The following is a 21,752-nucleotide window of genomic DNA, read 5'->3' as shown; positions in this document are numbered from 1 at the left end:
GCAGGGCGCGAGGGTGGAAAAGGGTTGCTGTTTACGACAGCGATGGAAAGCCACAGGATCCTGCGGGAGGGCGACCGGTTAGGGTATGGACTACTCACCGGTCCCCGATGCAGGCAGACCCAGGCGTCTCCGGTTCCGTTTCGGTACTGGCAGGTTCAGATGCGATCAGCAGGATGTCTCGACGCCGTGTAGATTCCGCGACAGCAGGAGTCAGGGCCGAGGGTTTCCCAAATGCAGCGAACACGCACAGATTGTTACCACAGCAGGGCAACTCTGCCACCGCGTGTATTCCGGTCCCAAAGCACACGTCTCACTTCAGACCTGGGAACGCCAAGTGTACGAATCGTGTGAGAGTGCCAAGGACTCGGAATTTAGCAGCAGCCTGACGGCGGTGACAGACCAAGGTTCCTGTGTAGGCTGGTCAGGCCACTGGATGGCCCAGGGACACTTCCGAAGGCTTACGTACAGGATTTGGTGAAGATGCCGAGAATAGTTGTTCCCACTATTCTAAAGGGTTGAAGCGCCTTTGCAGAGCTTCTTGTTCGATCAGAGGCCGAGTGGTCTCACAGGACGACAGCAGTGCAGGGTGTCAAACCTTCAGCAGGTCACCAGTGATTCCTCGACTCAGCTTCTTAGTTGCAGGATACTTGGCTCCTTATCCTTTGTTCGTGAGAACTCAGGAGATCGACATGGTAGTGGGGTTTTCAGTCTCCTCTTAGCCAGAGTTCCCTTCGTGCCAAAACGGAGAGGACCCAATGGGAGATCTGCTCACAAACACTCACACCATACGTGGACCCATCACGGACCACGGTGGTCCAAGGCATTCAGGACACTCTAGACTCTCTGGCACCCAGGATGTGTATTGGGAACAGACATCCCAGCCCACATCCTGGAGGCGCACACACACAAGGCATGCAGAAGCCCGCGAAAGCGTTGTGTTTCGCGGGAAGGTGCATGACCAAATAAGGACTGCCCCGGGTCGGCTCGACCTGGGGGAAGGTGAAGGGGCAAGACGGTCAGCGGACAGGACAAAGAACCTCGTGGCATGGCCATTTTGGAGGCCAGGGCATCCATTTGGGCCAAACGCAGGAAGCGCGGTTAACATGGCAAAAAGGGGTTCAAAAACACAAAGAAACAATAGTTGCCACCAGTCCCGTCCGTGACACACTTGCACATTTCATGATAAGTCCAGCAAGAGTTTCTAGGGCCTTTGGAATGACTAGAGACCCAAGAGCGCGGTAATGTAAGTTGCGGTGCACTCTTGTTTCATGTTGCTCAAAAGCTGCAACATGAGGAAAGGACTAAGGGAAACAAAGTCTCCCGGTACTGACCGTTTTAAGGGCAAGTCAGTTTCCCCGTAAGAATGGAGCGAAAGCCCAGCGAGTGCGGCGGAAGGCTGCGCTTCTCTGGAAAAGTCTAGATCAGGGTGTAAAACAACTGCAAAAAGTTTGGGGGTTGACACATGGAAGGAAAATTACCTACAATTATGAAATCTTTCCTAATACCAGCCATCACCTCTTGTTTTGCTTTAGTCACCCCGACTGGGATGGGTAATGCCCCGACGTAGGTCCTGTGCCTGCTGGGCCTAGAGAAACAAGCTACTCCTCACTGATGCCCAATGAGGCCGAAACATGTCTGAGGATGCTTGTGGTTGCATGCAGAAGGGATGTGATCTGGCAGTTTGGGACAGCCCCTTTAGGGTTTGGACCAAGCCTGATTGCATATAGTCTCCCCCCCCACCCTTTTGTAATGGCTTGGTAGGAGAAGAACGATTGTCTGGAGGGTTGTCCAGAGCAATGCCAGAGGTTAAGATTATTCTACACCTTCCAGCCATCACCTCTTGTTTTGCCAGGCAAAACAGATAAACTTTACTGTAAATTTATTATGGGTTGAAAATATGTGAGCCCCCTGGCCGCTCAATCCCAGCTGTAAAATGGATCCTTTTTTCCTTGGAAGAGGTATTTGGCTATGGGACATCTCACCCTGATGGCCATTTCACTACATCATTTTATGGGGGAACTGCTGGTTAGACACAGTAACATTCAACCCTGCAAAACTAAAAAAGAAAAATTCAATTTTTAAAAAAAAAAAAAATACAAAAAACATCAATATAAAATAAAAAACATTTGGATCCTACAATGTTCCAAAAATAAAATGCATTGAAAGGGACACAGGGGCTTTGTGGGGGTACCATTTAGCATATTCCACTTCTCCGGAGTATGCCGTCTACTATATGCCAATTTCCAATATGTTTTAGCTGAACCCAAGATGATGGCATGGCACATATATTCAATTTGGACCCACAGACCCAGAACAATGCCAAATCTTTTTGCCCCACTTTTTTTTTTAAATATAAAAACCACTGGATGGTCTTGAATGGTCCATTTAACCAAGTCAGGCAAATCAAAGTTCCACAAAGAGTGTAAACTCTACACACTTGAGGCACCAGCACTTCTTTCTAACCTGGCCCTGTGCTGTGGATCTGGACATGTGGCTTGAGGACTTCACGTCTTTCCGCAAACTGCTTAAAACCTGGCTCTTCCCCTAAAACCAACCCGTCCCAAACAGACTAACAGCAACTCAACGACACCAATCCAACAAACTACCTGATGCAAGAAATTGACAGCTAATAACCCCTAATATAAACTAGAAGGACAAACTGAATTAAACGAACTAGATCAAAGCAATAAAAATGGTTAATGAGAAGTAAATCATACGGAAACAGTAACGAGATTTAAACTCCTGAAATGGACAGAACGCATGAGGAATGAACGAAATGAATGGCGTGGATGAAATAGAATGAATGAAGCAGGTGGAACAGATGAATGCACTGAGTGGAAGAGTGAATGAGTGGAAGAACAGTTAACTATATAGTTTGAATGACTGTGGAAATCGAATGAATATCTAGATCGGATGAGTGTATAGAATGATAGAATGGATGAACATGTCGAGCGGATGAGTGTGTAGAGCGGCTGGGTGTATAGAGCGGATGAGCGTGTAGAGCGAATGAGTGCGTAAATACGGAGATGCGAGTAGAACGCAGGACTGCGTAAACCAGATGAATGTGCAGAACGGATGAGCGTAAACCGGATGAGTGTGTAGAACACAGCAGTATGTGGAGCGGATGAGTATGTAGGACGCATGAGTGTGGCTAGCGGATGAATACGGAAGTGCGGTGAATTTGTAGATCGCCAGAGCAGATGAATGTACAGACCTGGCGAATGTATAGAACGGATGAGTGCATAGAGCGGATGAGTGCATAGAGTACACGGAGAAGATGAATGTACAGAACAGATGAAAGTATAGAACAGATGAGCGTAGAGATGAATATATAGAGCAGGCTATTGCTGTTGATTGCGTGAACGCACGAGGGGGACGAGTGCGTAAAACAGGTGAATTGCATAGTACGCGTGCGGGTATAAAGCAGATGAGTACCTGGAGCAAACGAGTGCCTGGAGCGAACGAGTGCCCAGAGTGAACAGACGTGTAGTGTAGAGCGGCTGAGTACCTAGAACGAACGAGCGCAGATTGCATCCAGTACTGATGAGTGCGTAGACAGGGTGAGTACGTAGAGCTGCTGAATGCATAGAGCGTGGGGCAGACAAGAGTCCATGCGTGGGGCAGACAAGAGTGCATGCGTGGGGCAGACAAGAGTGCATGCGTGGGGCAGACGGGAACAGGGGGGGGCGGACTGGAACGTGCGGGGCGGAATAGAGTGCGCGGGGAGGGCTGGAATGCATGAGTGCGTGGAGCAGACCAGAGTGTATAGACCAGACTAGGATGCATGGAGTGAATAGGAGCGCACGGAATAGACTGAGCACATACAATAGCAGAGCACATAACCCATCATATCACATCACCACGCTTACTCTCTCCTTTACATCACCACTCAACTAGAACACAGAGATACTAGACACCATTCGGTATAACTGTTCTCATACCAACATCCGCCGCTTACTCCACATCATTCTAAGTAAACACTGCTGGTTTCACAACCCCAGCCAGGCGTTCTCCTCAGGCCTAACGCAGCCACATCCGTTCCGGAGGAATCCTGCCAGAACTAACACATTCTCCTGTTCTCCCAACCACCACACCTACTGCTAAGAAGCAGCTATTACATGAATACTGCACGAGCTGCACACATATCCGGTGCTCACATGCACCTTTTGACTCTCTACTCGCTCTACTGATCTGAACTTCGGTTCCCAAGGGCGTTCAACCTACCAGCGCCTTCAGACCATACCAATGGTATATAAGTGCAAACATAACATAACATAAGGCCAAAGCAGAACTTGAAAAGGAAAGGCTTTGTTAGTACATAGTGCGCGCCACAACATTTGTATCTTTGGGCCATTGATATGCTCACAACTTCACTGGCTATAGCTGCACAACTTGTTGTTGCTCCTTTGTGCTGTGGCTTTGTACATCCACCCTTTGGTAGTTGTCACTAACATCACTTAATCCAGTCAGTGACCACTGGATGAGAACCACAGGTAATAGGTTAATTTACAGGGGGTTAGGGGGGCACGACACTAGGGACCAAAAGTCATATCTTGATATGTTTGGGCTGAATATGGAGAGAGGAGAGAGAGAGAAGAGAGAGAAGAGAGAGAAGAGAGAGAAGAGAGAGAAGAGAGAGAAGAGAGAGAAGAGAGAGAAGAGAGAGAAGAGAGAGAAGAGAGAGAAGAGAGAGAAGAGAGAGAAGAGAGAGAAGGAGAGAGAAGGAGAGAGAAGGAGAGAGAGAGAGTTTATGTGGGTTAAATACTTAGTTGTAAGCTGCCAACTATATGTGAGATGTCACAAACACCATATAAGACATTGATCAAAATAAAGTGCAAATACCGGGTTCCTCTTCCTGTTTGAGAATACACGCAGCTGTGCAGATATGAAAAAGTAAAAATGTTCCTATATGTATATTTCTCAATGTTAACTATATTATTGCATCCTATATTGATTTTCAAAATATATCGATATATATCCAAAGCTCAATATATCGCGCAGTCCTAGGCGACACGTTTGTATAGTTGAACGACTGGAGACTTGTCTTTGCAGCAGTGTTAACGCAATGGTACATAATAAAACGCAATGAACAACAAAAAGCAAAACAGAACATGAACGAGCATTGGCAAAGTCAGCTGTCAGATGTTAAGTGCAATACCAAATGAGCCAATAAGCAACATGCCATGAATACATTTCAGGAATAAAATGAACAAAATTACATTACACAAAAACAGGCACACACCAACTATAAAACAAGAGCTGAGCATGCACTGTTCTGTTAAGCCCCAGACATCTGGGACCCTTTCCATTCAAATGACAGCAAAAGCAGGCAATTGCAACTCGTGCAATAGAATGTTCAATTTTCTGAATTTCCAAGAGCCAGAAAAATACAAATGTATGAACAGTTGCCATCTACCATGCTCCATACCAATTGCTTTTGCTGTACATTTATAGAGAGCACCAAACCCCGAGGCATCTAGGCGCTAAAACTTAAGAATATGGTTACATGTTAGTTTGCTGTGGACGTGGGTTATAGTCGTACCACAGAACTTGCATTAATAGATGAGCTACATACATGACATGGACTGAGTACATAGATTACATGATTAATTGCCTATACGGTTACATGTATGTTCGTTTGCTGTGGATGTAGGTTACAGCCGACCCACAAACGGAGGGAGGCGGGGGGGACAAAATGGCCAAGAAAAACAAAGGGGAAGAATCGAAGTTCTCTACACTCTAGAAGAAGAAAAAAAAAAAAAATTATATATATATACACATACTTTTTTTTTTTTTTTTAAACACCACATTTACTCTGTAGAGATCTGTACCGACATTCCTGCTCTCAATATAAACACATTTAACCTTTACAGAAAGAGCAGGGGTTGCAAATTTGAAAATGAGGTGGCCAATGTGAACATGCAATATTTGAATCACCAATTATGGGGAGCGGTGGTGGGGGGGGAGGGGGGGACACACAAAAAAAACAAAACCAACAAATGTGAAACAAAAAAACAAAAAGCAAGCGTCGGTTCATTTTGTTTGCCTTATGAAACTAGCACTAGGCATTGACGAGGCATCGCCAATTCCCCTTAGATCTGTCGGCTCTAAACCAGGTTGGAACAAGGTTCGCCCAGTTTACCTCAGCGGCCCCTCTTACTTTCCTGGATTTAAATTCTCTGCTCCGTCAAGTCTTGGTGGATGAGCGCGCATTGTACCGCCCTCCCAGTTCCTTTTCCGCATACGACTGGGCACAAGGCATCTTTCCACACTCATTCCTCAGTAGCTATAGAACTAAGGCCCAAAAACGTACTCTCTGTTGGGAACAGACTTGAACTTCCTATTGGATTCCAGCTCTCCTCTGGGGGGTGGATTCCAGCTCTCCTCGGGGGGGGGGGGGGAGATTCCAGCTCTCCTCTGGGGGGGGGGGGATTCCAGCTCTCCTCTGGGGGGGGGGGGGATTCCAGCTCTCCTCTGGGGGGGGGGGGGGATTCCAGCTCTCCTCTGGGGGGGGGGGGGATTCTAGCTCTCTTCTGGGGGGGGGATTCCAGCTCTCCTCTGGGGGGGGGGGGGATTCCAGCTCTCCTCTGGGGGGTGGATTCCAGCTCTCCTCTGGGGTGTTTGTTGATGATTCTAAGAGCAACTCACTACACCCAAAAGGATTGCTTTAATCATCAACTCCAGAAATGTGCTTTATTTCCACCCAGCAAATTCTCGACTCATGGTCCTACTCTGTATTCGATACATTCTCTCATATGTATCATCACTTATGTATGACACTCGCAACCTTTCAAAGTTTATCTTTGTTCAAGAGATGCAAGGACAAAGGATGTCCGTCTCTGCTTCTAAGAATGCAGTTACGTTTTGAATTAACTCCCCACTCTCCCGCCATCTACTCAGTTGATCACAAACTCCTCCACTTCCGACAGCTTCACGTTATCGTCCCATTAACGCTCATAAAACACAAGCAGGGTTTCTTTCTCAAAGTGTCACATGGAATTGCTCAAACTGTCCCAGTCCCATGTCTACTGCACACCTACACTGTTAAATCAATGAACACTTACACAATCCCAAAAATTGATTTTAGGTGCGGGGGAGGTAACACAACCTTGACACGAGGTTGTAACGAATATGTAAACAATTACATCCTAGAATCAGGACTCACCTGTCCCCTGCACGCCTTTGTACTGTAAATGGTCAATCAGTCTTATGTAATGAAACAATTTGTGATATTCCAATGGAAATTCACACTGTAGACATAAAGATCTTGTACAGACTATTTTTTTTTAACAGAGCTCTATGCGTTTCGAGGCGAAAACCCCTTCTTAGGAGCAAACTAAGAACTGAAAACAAAGGAATGTTTCACTATATATTCCATAATTCATAGATGCAGATATTTTACAAAGGTGGTACATACGAGTGTGAGTATTGTATCTATCCCAGGATCTTCTCCATCTCTCGCGTTTCAATATAATAAAAGGAGCGATGACATTCCGTTATTATATGTATCAAAATTCTCCAGACAAACTGCTCACATGTCACACATAATCAAATAATCAAGTGACACTGAAAATGCTTACATCTAGACCCCGAACTACTGAAACCATTTCCTAAACCACCCATGACGGCATACAAGAGAGGGAGAAACCTATGGGATACGCTAGTTAGGGCAGAGAAACCACCATTGGATCCACAAAGAACTGTCCGTGCACATGAGGGCACATTTCCCCGTCTTGCATGCAGTAATTGCAATAATGTAATTAAAGGCAGTACAATCCCACAGCCACATACAGGGGAGAAAACTGCTCTCAATCACGCAACCTGCTCCTCCTCAGGGGTAGTCTATTGTATTAAATGCCCATGCAGCTTACACTACATTGGCCAGGCTTCACGAACAGCCCAGGAAGGCTGGTTAGAATGTAAATCACACAGTCGCACAAACAGCAAATCCCCCGTGGCAAGACATTTTCACAAACATCACAACATCTCGCGGATGAGGTCCATGATCCTCGAAGTGGTGAGGACCTTGCATATGGGGAGGTGAGAAGACAACACGTCTGCTACAAAGGGAGATGTATTGGATACATCGTTTGGACACACTACATCCGAGAGGTCTTAACGAGAACTTAGCCTACAATGTTTCTTGTAAACTAGAGTTTGCCATTTACATCTGGAAAATGGGCAATATGACCTCTTCTTGATAATTCTTGATTTGGATCAGTATATTTTATGGATACATCACTCTCTCCCTACGATACATATTACAATATTTATGCTCAGTTTGTCCTACAGCGTTCTGAGATGCACTTGGATTTTTTTTTAACATATGTTCACTTATGAGACGTGCATTTGTTTTTATGTACATTCAATTGTACGATTAGGTCTACTCTGTACTACGATGACCTTTTTTCATTTCTACTTCTTTCTACATGCAGGTATTTGTATGTTTAGATTAGACGGTATTCCTGAATTAAGAATGTTCTTCTTATGCTGTATTGTATTAAGTGTACTGTGTGAACCAATATAAGTATATGGTACAATTTGTACGATCACTGTTCGGTCTGAACCATGACAATACGTTAATGATATGATTGACATAATTTTGCTTTATGAATTTACAGTACGAGTGTGTTAATCATATGGCATCTTATATAACGGCCTTTGCCAGTCAATCTCCAATCTCTGGAATAGAAACTCTTCACTTATACTTCTGTTCTGTTCTATTCCTCTACTGACTGTCTTTCTTGCTTTCAGTAGGCATTTCATAGGCCTGAAGAAACATATTTCCATAGTACCGTGGTCTTTTTCCCCCCTTTTACATATAGAGTGAATACTCTGCATTTAAATGGGGGGTCCATTTAAAATCGATCCACCTCAATTTATATTTTTGTAAGGACTATTTAGATCAGCTGATTTAGTAGTTCCGTCTTTCAAGTGGATTCCTTCAAAATAATTCACAGGCGATTTGTTTTAACCGTCTTTTGTATGAATACAATATTGGAACAAGTGGGTCGCTACGCACATTGACTCTGTTCCAATATGGCCACCCTAGACGTCAGAACAGGGCCAGCTCAGTTTTCAGGACACGTGGGCCATTTTTGATCTCTACTCCCGATATCTACAGAGAGTTTATGTACACCCAAGCTTCAGTCGGTCGCTTGCACGCGGATCTAACTATACAGTGGCTTGCACGGTGTACTATTGTGACCCTTCACTTCATAGAGAAAGTTAAGGATTGGAGGTTTATCCCTCACTCATGTTATTTATTAAAGTACAACGGTGCCTAGCGACTTCCTCACCCGGTTTAACAGCAGCAGGACGACTCATGCACCGCTCATTGTTTTTTACCTAGAATCTGCACGTGGATGTACTATTCCACACTGTAGAGGGAGCGTGCGTGCTCCACCCGCGCTCAGCGGCTGAATATCTGAGATCTGCACATTAGATGAGTGCCACTGGATTATATGGGAAAGAGAAACATTTGAAGCACAGGTTAATGTTACCACAGACAACTTATCAACATGGAATGTTGTGAATAATCATCAGTGGTGTCATGTTACTTACCACAGGGTCGTTACTTTAGGCTGACTTGCCTTTGCACAATATCCAAGTTTCTCTTCAGTATGTTTATCTAGTTACTTAGGGTCCTTGGTGGCTGCACACCTGGTCTCTATTTTTTCTCTCACCGGCTGACTATTCTGGATACTCTTTTCCCCTATACCTAGTCACTTCTTGGTGTACACACATAGGGTGTTTTATATGCACAGTCTTAGGGGCCCCTATTGCTATATGAGGGGTAGAGAAGGTTCCTGGAATAGATAAGATTACCCACTCATAAGTAGGTACCCCCAATGCAGGAAATATGCATCTATGAATTATGGAACATATATAGTGAAACAGAATTCATGTGTGTTTTCAGTTGTTATTTTGCTCCCGAAGAAGGAGCTGTTGCCGCGAAACGCATAGAGCTCTGTTCAACAAAAAGTAAAAGAAGTCTACACGAGATCTCCAAGTCTACTGTGTGAATTTGTCCTGGAACCCCATGCATTGTATTTATAACAAAAAACTAATCGTTGGTTGTACTTGCAGTACAAAAGGTGTGCTGGGGAGTCCCAATTCTAGGACACCATTGTTTGCAAATCGTCCCAGTCTTCAAGGTGGGGTATGTTCCCTTCTAAACCAAGGACTCATGCAGACATCTACAGAGGATCCAGTGAAAAGAAAAAAAAACACCCCTGTCCGGGCACAAGAACAGGCAGCCGGTTATTGGGTCCTGTACCGGTTACCATGCAATGAATCCATTTCGCTGTCTGCCATGCGCATACTGTGGAGTTCAATAATTGGGGGCGCTATTAACACAGATACAATAGAACTGTACCTGCTTTCTGAAGGTGTCAAGAACTCCCACCGAGTTTCCTGCTCTTTGCCAAGAATCCAAAAGTGAATTACCAAGAGGCAGATAAAATTCGGGCGGGGGGGTGGGTCAATGTTTTCCACAGGTTTATCACACCTGCATTGCATTCACAATAAGGCGGTTAGTTCTCCAGCTCCTTCTGCTCATGACCCTGCATCGAACTGGTAATATCGTCTCTCTGCTGATAAAATTGAGCACCTCAATCAGACTCGTCTAATGCATTTGTCCATCACCCCTCATCGGTAACCAACACCAAATCAATCAATTCCAGAACTAGCCGCACTGCCTCTCTGCCAGCTTCTATCGATTCTTAGGGCCCTTTCCAACTTCTTTCCAGCACCCATCTACGGCTCCTATTCCTGGAAAACAATGTCTTCCGTCCACCTTTGCTTCTGAATAGTCGCACTTCACTTGGAACGCAAAAGATCACGTATTTATGTGGAACTTCCAAAGCAGCTTCCTCTCTGCACATCTCAATGAGGCTTCCCTTCACTTTTTGCATGCTAAGCAAAGTTATCGTCATTTATATCAAACTCTTCGCTCTGGCCATAAGCAATGCCGAATAGTCTGTACTCTCCTGCCCTTGGATCTCATCTTTTGCTCTTGGCCGTTCCTCTTCTAAATCTGTGATCAATACTCTTTTCATATTATTAGATCTCCTCAATGACCTTTGTTTGGGTGTCCCTCAAGGGTCAGTTCTTGAGCCCTCTTACCTTCCCCTATACACTACAGCACTTGGGCTTCCAATACAGCCTCTTCCAGGTCCCTCACCACTTCTATGTGCGCGAGCCACAGATTTAGGTTGCAGGCCACACTTTCTTACGATCCCTGCCAATGTATGTCTCCAACTGCCCAACTTGGGACTCTAGTTTCAGAGCACTTTGATATACCTTAAAACCAGGAGTAGGCAACGTTGCTGGAGGAGGGTTCTGCCGATGTGTTGCCCTGCAACAAAAAAAAAGTGGAGTGGCTGGAGGAAGGGTGTGATTAAATTATAACCACGGGTATCTGTCGGGTAACCCTTGAAACCAACAGTTTTCGTCTGCAATGCCATTACAGAAGGGGAAAGACCATAGGGACGTCAGGATTGGTTTTTTTTGTCAGATGAAACCTGAATTGCAGATGGTCTTTCCCCTTCATAATGACATGGGCAGGCTGCAAAACAAAGGTCTGCAATGCCGAATGGTATGTCAAATTCAAAACCTTCACGTCGATAACCTTCACTTCTGTTATTGCACGACAGCTCCCATCAGACGTACGCACTCTAGTCAATGATGAGGCATCACAGGAGTGATCACCAACACATTGGGAGAGCCGCAGTTTGCTTACATCCACCTCAATCCTACAACATTTTTACTCTTCCGATTCTCAGCCTCGTTCCTCCGCTGCGTCCTCATGCTCCAGGTTACCAATTCACTATGCCCTTTTCTGTAGCCAATGTCAATTTCGTAGGCCTTCACTTTGAATGTGTTAACATTTGTCCTGTTAATTGACGCAGTCGCTTTTCAGTTCTGCAGTATGAGGTTACCTCCCATTACTTCGGCCGCACTTCTGTTTCGCGTCTTCATCTCAACACATGGGAACCAATGACATTTTTTCCAAAACTGTGTTCTGTCTGCTATCTATAGAATTCTGCTGTCTCGTTTCCTTTGCACTTCCTCTATACCAAACCCACTTCTTCCTCTTGCTCATTTTTGCCAAGTTTCCTTTTGCAAAAGGTCTTCAATTTCAGAAGGCACATTTTCAATTTCACCCGTAACTCCACAACATTAAATAGCCACTTTCTGCACCACCTAACAGGACGGGTCTGTCAATTACCCCCACCCTTCACAGTGGTCTCTTGCGCTTTTGCATTTTTATTTTTAAAAACTCTGAAGTCTGCAAACTACTTGTAACGTTTTTTTCTTATAGATAAAACTACCTTCTATGTTTGCCCTTTGTTTTTTGTAACCTCAGAAAAGCTCTTTCGTGAAAACGATAGGCAATATTAAATAAACAAATAAAACTCCAATTAATACATCTATAAAGTAAACAAGAAGAGGGCTCCCCGCAAGGGTTTGGACGATTCTTCCGGGAATGGGGAACAAAGATGAAACGGTTTCCACATGTTATGTTAGGTATTCTCTTAAAGCGCACGTTCGCCAAAAGGCATCTTGGCGCTATAGCAGGGAGAGATCTAATTTACAATAACCAGGAAGTTTAGAACAGAGGGGTTTTCATTGCATTTCTAAAGGCAAGGTGGTTTCCAAGATTCTTCAAATTCAGCGGCAGACTGTTCCATGTAACACACCGAGGTATTAATACGCTTTCCTGTTTATCCTTTCCCTTTCGTAAACACTGCGTCTCGTTAACAGTATTGAATTTATCAGAAGAACCCTGTGTGCAAGCAGCACGCGCCGCCTCTAGTGTTTACACATCGGTGGACGAAAGGCCAGTTCCAAATTTGGTATTGGAGAAAGGTGCTCCTTTCATTTTCCATCTGTAGGAACTCTCTAGACTACATGGTGACGTTTCCCTACATGAAATCAATTTCCACGCCAGATGGCGGGAGAGCTATTTAAAGGATGGCACGCGGTCATCGCCAAGTCGTTTAGCTAACTGAACGAGTCTTTCTGTGGTATATGAAATCAGGGGTAAAAAAAGCTGATAACCCAGAGAGTAAGTCACCCCCCTCAAATCTCTGCAAGCACACAACAAATCAATGATCACTCGCCGTTAGTTAGTGGCGAGTGCAAATTTGGGGACTTTAGATCATGGCTCCTATCCCATCTCGCCCTACTCTGCCCTGGAATGCTGCTGGGGGTTAATAAACTGAGTATTATTACCACATGTTTAATTCACTTCTTGTGGCAGCAAGTACTATATAAACACCATAGGTCTCATTAGGAGTTTCTGCCAAATTACCGCCAAGATAGATTTACTGTTACCGCCACTTGATCCTGTGGATTTACTGCAGGATTACAAGTCCGCAACTTGGTCCTGTGGATTTACTGCAGGATTACAAGTCCGCAACTTGGTCCTGTGGATTTACTGCAGGATTACAAGTAGTGGTAGGCATTTTGGAGTCTTTTTTCACTGGAGGATAATCCCCCACTTTACCACCAAAATTGCAGTACCGCGGTGCGTTAATGCGGGCAATAAGGAAATTAGAACAGCATTACTACTGTTTTTTGCTATTGTCAGTTGTGGGGCCAGGAGACATCTGCACTAATCCAGCTACTCCACTTGACCAAACTGTTATGCAATGCCACCGTGTTTCAGTTTTGAAAAACAAGGATGGCAGCAAACCTACGGGACATGCAACTCGGTTCATACTGGTATAACAGCATATGAGGCACCGATATATTCTAAACAAAACGTTCCTATCCCAAATGCTTATCAACAAGTTAAATAATTGTTCAAACCAACATTTCAAATTCATTAAAAGGGCCATTTCAAAAATAAAATAATCTTCTTTAAAAACTGCACATCCCGCACAGTGACAAAATAATCATGGCCGCTCATTCGTGTTTCAAGTTCATTTTGCATATACGAACTATGGCAGGGGTCTGCTAGACATTTTAGAATACAAATCCCTCGTCAATGACCAAGGCTCATGGGATTTGTACTCCAAAACATCTTGAGAGCCACAGGCTGCAGGCCCCTGAGCGATACCAGTGGCCTGCAGACGCTGGCTCTCCAGGTGTTTTGGCCTGCAACTCCCATTAGCCCAAGCCAGGAAACTCAGTGTTGAGAGATCATGTAGTGCACCCAAAACACCGGGACTGCTGCAGGTTGCAGAATCCTCCTAGACTCGGGAGGATAGCTCATGGGCAACGTGCTCGCCTTGGAAACCTCTGAGTATTAAGCGCTTTATAAATAAGCTATCATATCACATCGATAGGAGCCAAAAAATACCCTTGAGTGGCTAAAGAAAGACCAAACAACAAGTTCCTACTTTTCTTGACATCCAATTGCCAGAAAACCATTTCCCTATTTCGAGACCAACATGTTTCGACAGCACTGGCTATTGTTTATACCTAGCCTTCATCAGGAGCAGGTTTTTGTTATTTGCAGTGAATGTTCCAATTGCCTTCGGTGTGTCAGATGCAGACATAGCTGGATATTTTGCTACAGAGATTGGGGGTCTGGCTAGTGCCAGGGAGCTGCTAATGGTGTGTGAGGGGCTGGGAGGGGTGCAGAAGAGAAACATATTCAGTTAAACAGGAAACGGGAGTCCTTATACACTCGCCTCCACCCCATGATGCTCACCTATTTAACAAGAAGGGGGCTGGGGGGGGGGGGGAGAAACCTCTGCAAATTGTTTCAGAGAAGTTTCTCCTCCCAGACACTTAGTGGCCGATTCATGGAATGTGTGCGCCGAAAAACGGGGATTTGGGCGCCATTCTGCCCGCATATCCCCATCTAACAAATGGGGATTTGCGGGCAAAATGGCGCACAAATCCCTGTTTTTCGGCGCACACATTACATGAATCAGCCCCCTAGTATTTGGCCAACAGGATAGGGCCCAGTCTCTCTCGCTGCCTGCCAAATCTGAAACATTCCTCCGATGACCACCTAGAGGCCTGTGGAATGATGGCCTGGGGCAAGAGAAGGTCAGGATTATTATTGGAGTGGGGTTCGAAATTAAGATTCGATGTGCAGGAGCTAAAACCAGCGCCTGGCCATCGGGCATCACCCAATGGGCAGGAGCTCCCGCTGGGGCACCTGGAGTGAGTACCCAGCGCACCCCAAATCTAACTGCCCCGTTAGATAAACACTTTAGTGGGTCAAATGTGTCCAAATTCTTATTTACATTCTCAAACATGCAAAGTTAAAGTCGCATATACATGCGTTTAAGGCACTAGTTGGCCTGGGGAGCCAAAGGAAGCCCCTGGCAACTGTTGGGTTTTCCACTTCCCAGACTCTTGCATGGTAAAAGCAGGAACTACTGCAATTTCAAACCTTGATGCAGTGTAGTATGGAGAAATGGGGCTTATTCTTAATAGATGTGTATTAAAATGTGCTTTAAAACAAAGAAGAAAAAAAAAAAACGGTCGAATGTACATGTTTGTTTGTTTATTTATTTATATAGCGCAGACCAGGCCCAAAGGCAACCGGGCGCATATCTTGGCAGAAAGTTACAGGTATAACATATGATCACATTGGTACCAACAGATTGTGATCACAAAAACCTAATGTAACGCGAGGAATATTTGCTTGCAATTTATGTGCCAAAAAAAGCCAATCAGGGCTATCGGCTCCAGAAAAATAGGGAACCACGCCACCTTACCACCACAGGACCAAGTGGCGGTACCGATGAACGGGTTTGGTGGTAAATCATCAGATGTACCTCCGATTTAGTGCCAAACTCCTAATGAGGCCAACGTGATCTGAGCAAACCTATTACGAACCAAACATCGCTGCCCTTCTGAACCACCGCACACGTGAGCCTACGCCATGCGAGAGAATTCCATAATAATGATTTGTCATTTACAAAGCGCTTGCGCCCAAGCGCTGTATAGAGAACAGAGTTGCACTCATTATTCATCCCAACCGAAGTTGGCACTTACTTATAGGGTTTTAAGGACACTGTAACATTCAACAGTTTGTTTGCATTAAATTGTTAATTTGGTTTAGGACCTTCTGTGTAAAGGATCTACCAACAACTATATGTGTTTAATAAGTTAGAACAGCCTCCATGTGTATAGGTGTCCTACTGCTGTCCAACGAGTTTCTAGTGCAGCACAACAGACTGGCTCTAGGTAGCCAGCCAGATTCAGACGAGTCCTGCCTCAGGTCTTAGTGCAAAATGCACATTTTTTGCATGATACTGCACTTTTCTGAATGATGAATGCATTATGGATGATATCTACATGTCTTGTATATACTGATTTTATTGTCTTGTGAAAGCTTAAGAATAAAATGTAATAATTGTGTAACTATATTTCTTCTTGTGTTGAGGGAAGCACATTCAATGTTCGTTTACTGAATAGTGTCCTATGGTTTGGTGCAGAAGAGACAGCACAAAGCCAGTTGGGTTCTTTAGGTTTTGTAGCTTTTGCTTAAAGTTTTTGGGGACGCACCCTGCAGCCGTTACATTTCCTGAGTCTTTCCTTAGTATTACTGGGGTACTTAATTATCGACCTCGGAAGGATGAAGGCCTGAGCTGGCCTTGTCGGGATTCGAACCTGCAGATCACACACAGATCGCAGCAGTGGGCACTCAACCCCTGCTTGCCCCCCCGCCCCACTTAGAATTCTGCTCCTTGTTTACCAAAATTGAACACTGGTAGATATATATATATAATTCGAAGAAACAAACAAAAATCAAACCAGGACTGGCTGGCCTTATCACGTACTAGCTAGGCGAAATTTGACAGCTCTGTCGCCAATCTACAATGCCGCGCACACAATACTGCACAGAACACAAAAGACATGTTTCATAATACACTTTTTTGCAAAATCACCAAGATTAGGCACAGTTGTCATGTTGCCTGAATTGCATAGCCCCGCCCCTCTCCCTGCTTGGTTTCTTTAACCATACCCCTCAACTCACACACTTCAGGCGGGCGTCACCAACTTGCAATGCATTCAGTGACCATTCAGGCCTCGTACCCGTCCATTCGTTTTCTTTTTTCTTTTGTATTTGTATTGTTTTGGTTGAATTGAATCAACCTTTCAAACGTTTACAGTTCTAAAAAATAACTTTATTCACAAAATAAAAAAACTTAATAGGAACACAAGAGGACAAAAACACATCAACCTCAATATATCGCTTGCACTTGAAATATCAAGGTTCACGATGCTATCATTTAGTCACCATTACTCATCCAATACAGACACATCGTTTCTTGTTTCCTAAATGCAGACTTTCCAAAAAAAAGGTATCGTTGCTATTTGGATTGGAAGAAAAGAGCTGTTCAATATCACTAACCAACATCGATCCATTTCCAGGCTGCCTAAATATTTGCAGTGTCTTGTGAAGCCCGCCCCCAACCCAGGACACTCAGAGTTTCTTGCATTGCCGGGTTTTGACAAAAGCGACAGATATTAGGTTTAGCCGCCAGTAGCTTGCTCGGCCAAATATTAAAAGCGTAAACGTAAAATTGCAGATCGATATTTTACAGAGGGAGCTCTAATAAGATAAGCTGGAAATAGAAGCATTTGTTTCAGCGGAAAACGGTGTAAATCCCCACCTACATAAAGCAAACACATTTTAAACATTTGTTTCAATGGGTTCACACCCTCCCAAAACATTCTGATTTTCACCCGGCCTGAGGAATTAAGTCCTGGATGCTGGGGGAGTCCTAAACCCTCCAAGTGGGAAAGGAAGACTAGGTGACCCAGAATGCAATGTTTTAGACAAAAAGCAAGGGTCTGTATGAAAGACTGAATGAGTGTCACTGGTTGCCCACCCACCCCCCTCTTTCCATCCCAAAATGCGCTTCCTTTTCCCAAAACATTGACACCCGGTGCTTGAGTCCAATTTCTTCTAGGAACTGAAACAAGACTACAACTCCCAGAATGCATTAGCTTCTTAAATGGCACAGTGCTTCTCCGCGGACATTGCCGATCTGCTCATTACACGAGCCACTTCGACAATGCCCCCGCCCTATGTGTATACAAGCAAGTAATCAGCGAACGCAGAATTACATTTGCAGAAATCAAAGTGATGGAGAAGATACAGAAACATGTATTTATTCTACAGGGAAAGTTGACTTACGTCTGCAAAATCGAAGTCACCCAACGATAGGCAAACCAACTGCCCATCCGCCTCCCTTCTACACACACAAGGAGCAGATTCTAGAGACGCTCCCTCCCGGGTTTATCTATAGACCCATTGGAAAAGGTGTTAAGTGCAGCCCCTCCCCGCCTTTGCATTCCACATCACGTGACGCGGAGACGAGATCGCGAACTCGCACCTCAAAATTGGATTCGGGAACATCTAATGTTTGACCATTCTCAAAGCGATAGGGTGGGCGGAGAGACGCGCCCAGCCAGCACTGCATCCGTTGTATTGCCACCTCTGCGGGCACTAAGCGCTGGTAAGGCCTCGACTCCCACATCCAATGAAACATTTCTTAAACGAAAGTTGTTCAGGTGTACAACTAAATACAGAATCGTTACATGTTACCCTTATAAGAGAAGTGCCCTTTCGTAGCCACAGAGCAGAGCACCGTTTCTGGGCTGCAACCGGCACTATAGGGCGGGCTGGCCAATAAACGAACTGTGTGGCTTTTCACAAGGAATTAAACCATCGCTTCCGCGCTGCAAACGGGTGGGTTTGGCACCGGCCTCCGCTGCCCTGATTTATGGCACGCACGCCCTGGAACCGGGGAGCTGATAAGGCGGGCAGATGCCAAAAGTCCCAGAGACAGGATGTGAGCTCTTAAAGGGAACACACTTGCCAAGCCCTCCTTCGTGCTGACCTCCCAGCCGCCCCCTCCCCTTACACTTCTCCGGCTGAAACAATAGCTCTGCGCCTCCCCCCCTCTCCCATTCCCCCAAACCACTGAGATAAGTTGGCGAGAAAGGTCGGCAAGTTACACTTAAGAGGTTTTAAAAGGGCAATAAACCCGTCAACCTTCACCCCCTCCCCCACCCACCCACACACACCGTGGTCCTGCAGGCCAGTGAAGCACAGCACTGATTTATCCGAGCAAACTTTTCAGAACCGAGGCGGGCGAGGGGGTGAAATCTGGAGATGTGCACAGTTAAGAGTCAGGCCTTCTAATTAATTAATGCCCGCAATCAACCTCAGATCTGCTGGTCAGGCAGGCACAATAGCCCAGGGCTTTCCACCAATCAGAGCGCAGTGTGGGCACAATAACACAGCCTGCAAGGTATGCAGAGGTTGGGAGGGGGGTGAGGCCCCACAGGCGAGGGCTTGTAGGGGGGTGCGGGGCTCGCCTGCAGGATCGGGGGTCAGGGCGGAGGGGTTATCACTCACCGGCAGGGCGGCTTCTGTGCACGGAAGGCAGAGGCGGCAGCACCAACGTCTCCTCCCTGGGCCACCACTGCACACGCTCTGCTGCCAGCCTGCCACAGCCGCCAGCACCGATGCAGCTGCCGGCCTGTAAGGCGGCCGGAGATTGGCCTGCGCTGAGCAGATCGGCCTCGGCGGCTGAGCCGCGCTTTCTGATTGGCCGCCTTCTCCCCCACACGCTCGTGCCTTACTGGGCTAGCCCTGCTTTAAGTTTGATTGTACAGTGGACACATTCATTAGCAATTATATAAATAAAAACTCATACATCACTACTCGTCCTTTTGTTTAAATTTATTTTTTTAACTCTGTTTATATTAGATTCTGACTTTCACTCTATAATTTAAAATGTTATATATTTGTTTACTTTTTCTATGATTGTGAATATATTTTCCCACAGTGATCTTTATTTAAAAGACAGACACAGAATTGTAGAATCATATTTAGTAAAACAAAAAAAGACAGCTCTAAAGCTCTGTAGTGACCTGTTTGCATGTTCTGTTACGCTGCAATGCTTTTCTACTGCGCCAAGGAAACACACTGTAGTCGTTTTATGCACCACATAAGTGTCTGTGGCTTTTGCGCCACATGCGGGGTTACAGGCGGCGCATTATAAAAAAAAGGGCACACATAATTTTTGTGAATTTGCAACATATTGCTCTATTGAAATGCATTTCTACCATCTGCCACTAATTAAAGGGATACCACCCCGCCTTCCCTCACCGAACCCTGGCATTCATTTTAAAGCCCTCTGCATCACCCACAAATCACTACATGGACAAGGAGCCGAGTTTCTCCCAGCCTGAACCAACAGCTGCCAACCAGAAATAAACCTCAGATCGAGCAACGAAGTCCACATCGAAACAAAACACTATGAGAAAAGGACATTGTGAGCAACCGCCTTCTGCCGTTTGATAGCCAAACTATGGAACCTGATACCGAAGGAAATAAGGACCATGGCATGGTGGACTGTTCGTTTGCAGAATATAGAAAACTGAAGATTATAATTAAAGCTTGTGTTGAGGTGCCGTAATTGTCTATTCAAAGTGCCTGGGCAGCTGTGGAGATAAGCACAAAGGCAGCACACCCTGCTTCTACAATGTATGGAATCATAAAGGCTACTAGAAAAGGTGTTACACTACGGCAGCAAAGGGCTTTCTTACGAAGAACTTCCCGACCATGGAATCCGCTTTGGCATCGTTACAAGTTGCCATGGAAACTGTTCAGGTCAAGTAAACGTGCTAGTCAGCTGATCGGACGTGCTTCACTTAAACAGAAGCCACGCCCCTTGTTCCTTAAAGCCTTCAGCCGAGGGAACTTCGTTGCTGCTAATTGTACGTTACTACGTGCCTTTTCGTAACCCGCGTACGGCACTGTTTGCCTTCCTCGGATTACCCTGCGTGAACCTTACAGACTTTGAACTCTTGTTACCATACCTTGGCTTTGTACTCTGTTTCTGCTTATCTGGATTACCCTTCGGACTTGTTGCCACGGCCTTTTCTATTCACGTGCAGTTTTCCTTTACTGCCGTAAAACCGCAGGGGCCTCCCCGCTCAACTTTCAGTTCTACTGGTTCTGCGGCGCTTCACTTCCGCTCAAAACTGGACTCCAGCTCTCATACAACTTACGCTTGCACAAGCGCCTCTGCTTTCCATCTGAGTTCCGGCTCTACGATCAAGACCGGCTGAGATCCGCTTCAGCGCGACGCTTGGGAATTTCGCTAATAGCGTAAGTGGTATCCTGGTTGGTCCTTTTCTTCCTGTTCTATCTGAATCATCTATTTGGAAGTATAAGTCCCATCCTACCAGTTCTGCATATCAAGAATTGCCTTTGCTCCAACTGCCTGATTAACTGTGTTCGCATACTCGGAGACTGTTTGTCTTTTCTACTGAAGTGCATTTATAAACGCTTTCCAGGACATGCACCAACCCGGCCCTAGTGCGTCCCTCGTGCCGTTTGGGTTGTCCTCCCTATACTAACCTTCCCACTTTATTATTTTATCCTGTCGTTGACATCCACCATTTGGATTTTGTGTTCCTTATTGAAAGTACAAGATTCCCTCTCAGATCTACTCACATACACTACCTCAGGTACCGGCAGTTCTATTGTGTTAAATAGAAATAATTTAAAAGACAAGTTAGGCATAATACTCAAACCTTTCTGTATCTCTTGCAGCAATGGTCCGGCGGTATGCTCAATCCCGCTCTTTTGCATTATAGGCTGCTCTGTCTGTTCTTACATAAATAGCAGAGTGGTACATAGTGAAAAAGAGCCCCTCTCTAAGAGGAAGCCTGATTCTTTGAAATCAGGGGACCTGGGTTTCTGGAGACATCTATGGCTCATCCTACATCTCGATCCAGGTTGGGGTCACGCA

The 21,752-nt window shown here is 45.4% G+C and overlaps 1 protein-coding gene across 2 annotated transcripts in view; it reads right to left on the bottom strand.

Annotated features, from left to right (window-relative positions):
* CTTNBP2NL (CTTNBP2 N-terminal like) overlaps positions 1-19,478 on the bottom strand; it is a 203,058-nt gene extending 183,580 nt beyond the window's left edge. Inside the window, exon 1 of one of the 2 annotated variants that reach the window (XM_069633322.1) lies at positions 19,346-19,478. The gene's annotated coding sequence lies outside the window, so the exon portion shown is untranslated. Of the gene's footprint in view, positions 1-18,118; positions 18,139-19,345 lie in introns of those variants that run through there. The other variant, XM_069633323.1, reaches the window with a different exon arrangement.
* Between the last annotated feature and the right edge of the window lie 2,274 nt (positions 19,479-21,752).

The sequence above is a fragment of the Ambystoma mexicanum genome, chromosome 13 (assembly GCF_040938575.1).
Source record: "Ambystoma mexicanum isolate Mex_15411 chromosome 13, UKY_AmexF1_1, whole genome shotgun sequence".
Taxonomy (NCBI): Eukaryota; Metazoa; Chordata; class Amphibia; order Caudata; family Ambystomatidae; genus Ambystoma; species Ambystoma mexicanum.
This window is presented reverse-complemented; position numbering and strand designations above follow the sequence as displayed.